Below are 4,687 nucleotides of genomic sequence, written 5' to 3'. Positions count from 1 at the left end.
ATTGCTTTAATACGGTCCCGGTATATGAAAATACGTAGTCAATACGGTCCCTGAGGTTGAAACAACAGTCCTGGCTCTACATGTTGCATACGTATCCCGTATTTGCATAGGAGACACGTGAGCCGAGAAAAAAAAACGCAAGCCACTGGAACAAAACGTGGGCTGTGACGTCGGCCCATATGTCAGTGGGCCGAGTAAAAAGCGAAAAAAAATATAAAACGCGCGGCCCCTGGGATTCGCTCCCGCACACAATGGCACAAACCTGCTCGAGCAAAGCCACAGCACCAAGCGCATGATCTTGTATATATAAAGGGATGCATAGTATATTAGTACGTGCATTTTTGTCTTTTAAAACAATTCGTGAATTTATAAATATTCATGTGTGTTTTTTAAACGTTCACCAATTCAAAAACTGTTCTAGATTAAAACAATGTACGCCACTTCAAAAAATGCTCGTGGATTCAAAAAATATTCACGAATTTTTAAAAACATCATAATTTAAAAATATTCACATTTTATAAAATTCTTTATTTGTTGGGTGCAGAGGGGGTACACATGTTATTATACAGTAAAAAATGGATTTTTACTATAGATGCACAATATTTTCAAAATTGTATAGTAGCACAATATCACTGTGCAATATTTTCAAATATGTGCTTGTATGTGACAGATACAAAAAAGATAAATACATGAAAAAAGACTTGTTCATGAAAAAATCATAAAAAACACTAACATTATTTTAAATTCTGGATAATTTTTTGAAAAGGGGGAATTTTTTGTATTTATGTACAAAATTTAAATTTAGAACAAGAATTTATAACCGGGAACAATTTGAAAATCCGAAAAAAAATTGCAAATGAAAACATTTTTGAAAACTTTAATAGTTTTTTTATACGGTGACCAAAATTTAAAACTTCAAAGTATTTTCGAAATCTGATTTGTTAAAAAAATTCTGAACTAGTTTTGAAAGCGCTAACAAATGTTGAATACTTTAAACATTATTTTACAAATTAAAATAAACAGAAAAGGAAGAAAAGAAAAAGAAACAGAAAAGACGAAAAAGAAAAGAAACTATGGTTCGAAACCATGTGCATCTTATTAGTAGCAAATGCTACTGTTTTTCGCAAAAAGAAATTACTACTGCCAGCTTAATTCGCTAGCACGCGCGTTTTCAAAAAATGTGTCTGGGCCCACTATAGCGGAATGGACCTTAGTGTGGTTGTTTGAGCGCGCAAATTTTGGCTGGGGATCACGGGTTCGAAACTTGGTTGCATGCATTCTTCAAATTGTGTATGCATTTTTAAAATTCCCGTACATGTTTTGAACATTTTTTATAAAATCGTGAACATTTTTTGTAGAAACGAACCTTTATCTTTTAATCTAGAACATTTTTTGAATCGATGAACGTTTAAAAAAACTCATGAATACTTATAAATTCACGAACTGTTTTAAAAGACAGAAACGCACGTACTAATATAGTATGCATCCCGTTATATATACAAGATCATGCGCTTGGTGCTGTGGCTTGCTCGAGCAGGTTTGTGCCATTGTGTGCGGGAGCGAATCCCAGGGGCCGCGCATTTTTTTTTTTCGCTTTTTACTCGGCCCACTGACATATGGGCCTACGTCACAGCCCACGTTTTGTTCTAGTGGCTTGCGTTTTTTTCTCTCGGCCCACTCGTCTCCTACGCAAATACGAGATACGTATGCAATGTGTAGAGCCAGGACTGTTGTTTCAACCTCGGGGACCGTATTGACTATGTATTTTCATGTACCGGAACCGTATTGAAGCAATACGCAAATTTCAGGACCAAGTTGAACGTGGCCAGCAACTACGAGAACTATAAATGCAATTATCTCCATGGATGGGTGATTGGGATCATGGATTTTTCTTTTCTTCTGTGGGCCGATTGCGCGTTCGAGAAACTGGTTAGACGGGGATAATTAAACTTAAGTGGAGCATAATAGCACAGAGCGCCCGTGGCCTAATGGATAAGGCGTTTGACTTCTAATCAAGCGATTGTGGGTTCGAGTCCCATCGGGCGTGCTTTTTCCTTTTTGTCAATACCGCCTCTTCCTTGACTATGTGGTGCATATTGTTTTCTTCCTTTCATTCATCCCTCCGTCGAGTCGAATAGAGACGCAGATTACACCTATGTCACGTCTCACGTGTAGTTTGCATCTGCTCCTACATGTTATTAAATCTGTGTATAGACTGCTTGGAGTGGCAAGTTTGGATCTAACTCGAAGCATAGGAGCGTCCTGGAGTCTTGTTGCGCCCTTCTCAGCTAGACCTCGTATGAGCTTCAGTGAATATTAAAATTAAAAAAAAACTGAATTTTATTTTGACAATTTGTTTCATTGCTTGTAAAATTTCATCATGAAATGACATACGCGTGCTTTTTCCTTTTTGTCAATACCGCCTCTTCGTTGGCTATGTGGTGCATATTGTTTTCTTCCTTTCATTCATCCCTCCGTCGAGCCGAATAGAGACGCAGATTACACCTATGTCACGTGTAGTTTGCATCTGCTCCTACATGTTATTAGACCTGTGTATAGACTGCTTGGAGTGGCAAGTTTGGATCTAACTCAAAGCATAGGAGCGTCCTAGAGTCTTGTTGCGCCCTTCTCAGCTAGACCTCGTATGAGCTTCAGTGAATATTAAAATTAAAAAAAACTGAATTTTATTTTGACATTTTTTTCATTGCTTGTAAAATTTCATCATGAAATGACATACGCGTGCTTTTTCCTTTTGATAAGGCGTTTGACTTCTAATCAAGCGATTGTGGGTTCGAGTCCCACCGGGCGTGCTTTTTCCTTTTTGTCAATACCGCCTCTTCATTGACTATGTGGTGCATATTGTTTTCTTCCTTTCATTCATCCCTCCGTCGAGTCGAATAGAGACGCAGATTACACCTATGTCACGTCTCACGTGTAGTTTGCATCTGCTCCTACATGTTATTAAATCTGTGTATAGACTGCTTGGAGTGGCAAGTTTGGATCTAACTCGAAGCATAGGAGCGTCCTGGAGTCTTGTTGCGCCCTTCTCAGCTAGACCTCGTATGAGCTTCAGTGAATATTAAAATTAAAAAAAAACTGAATTTTATTTTGACAATTTGTTTCATTGCTTGTAAAATTTCATCATGAAATGACATACGCGTGCTTTTTCCTTTTTGTCAATACCGCCTCTTCGTTGGCTATGTGGTGCATATTGTTTTCTTCCTTTCATTCATCCCTCCGTCGAGCCGAATAGAGACGCAGATTACACCTATGTCACGTGTAGTTTGCATCTGCTCCTACATGTTATTAGACCTGTGTATAGACTGCTTGGAGTGGCAAGTTTGGATCTAACTCAAAGCATAGGAGCGTCCTAGAGTCTTGTTGCGCCCTTCTCAGCTAGACCTCGTATGAGCTTCAGTGAATATTAAAATTAAAAAAAACTGAATTTTATTTTGACAATTTTTTTCATTGCTTGTAAAATTTCATCATGAAATGACATACGCGTGCTTTTTCCTTTTTGTCAATACCGCCTCTTCGCTCTTCGTTGGCTATGTGGTGCATATTGTTTTCTTCCTTCCATTCATCCCTCCGTCGAGCCGAATAGAGACGCAGATTACACCTATGTCACGTGTAGTTTGCATCTGCTCCTACATGTTATTAGACCTATGTATAGACTTCTTGGAGTGGCAAGTTTGGATCTAACTCGAAGCATAGGAGCGTCCTGGAGTCTTGTTGCGCCCTTCTCAGCTAGACCTCGTATGAGCTTCAGTGAATATTAAAATTAAAAAAAACTGAATTTTATTTTGACAATTTGTTTCATGACTTGTAAAATTTCATCATGAAATGACATACGTGAAAGTGGTGGCAAAAAGAAGTTGATGCACCAAAAAACTTATTTTTGGAGTGCTGATTTTTTTGCCACGACTTCCACGAATGTCATTCTATGTCTTGCCATAATTTTTCTTCTACAATGTTTTGATTTTTTTTACTATTTTCTCGAATTTTACTGTTCACCCGGGCACATATGAGTTCGAACTCAGTTAATCCATGTCTCGTTTTCTTTCTCTTCTTTTATGTTATTTCACTAAAAGGTCATTTACTTCTCTATTCATCGTTTTTTTGCGGGAATCTATTCATCGGTTGACCGTTATTGTTTGTTTCTTCATCTGACTTTATGCATTTGGCCTTCCAACGCGAGGACACCATTTACCTCTTTACAAGATATGTCCAGCGGCAAAGTATATTACTTTCCAAAACCAAGACAGATGGGCATCCAAATTTGGGACATTGGTTGGTATCATTACAAGATTTTATACACATCTATGTTCCCACGTCATCTCGATTATTGAAAGTCGTTCGATCAAAATCACATGATATCAGCAAGTCACACATGTACTTATAACTTACAACTTTTCATTAATCTATCATGCAAGCGATACCACCTCATCAAGTCATGCATCTCATTTTTCATGGGGAAGAGGGAGCCTGATAAATTCATGCATGTTAGTCATGAGTTTTTTTTTACATTAGATTTTTTATGGTCAAGGATGATTTTATGTGTTGGACGCTTGGACCAAAAATATATAGTTCATGATTCACATTTTTTTGTTAAAAAAATGCATCGTGTCAAGTTTAATTAAAATAGTTTTTTTATACATCATTTCATCACATATTGCATAGGTTTTAC

General features: G+C 37.5%; 1 non-coding gene across 1 annotated transcript; it reads left to right on the top strand.

Annotated features, from left to right (window-relative positions):
- The first annotated feature begins 1,974 nt into the window (after positions 1 to 1,974).
- TRNAR-UCU lies at positions 1,975 to 2,047 on the top strand. Its single transcript has one exon. It is a non-coding gene; the product is annotated as a tRNA-Arg (tRNA).
- Positions 2,048 to 4,687: the final 2,640 nt, after the last annotated feature.

Source organism: Triticum dicoccoides, chromosome 7B (assembly GCF_002162155.2).
Source record: "Triticum dicoccoides isolate Atlit2015 ecotype Zavitan chromosome 7B, WEW_v2.0, whole genome shotgun sequence".
In the NCBI taxonomy this organism is placed as follows: domain Eukaryota; kingdom Viridiplantae; phylum Streptophyta; class Magnoliopsida; order Poales; family Poaceae; genus Triticum; species Triticum dicoccoides.
This window is presented reverse-complemented; position numbering and strand designations above follow the sequence as displayed.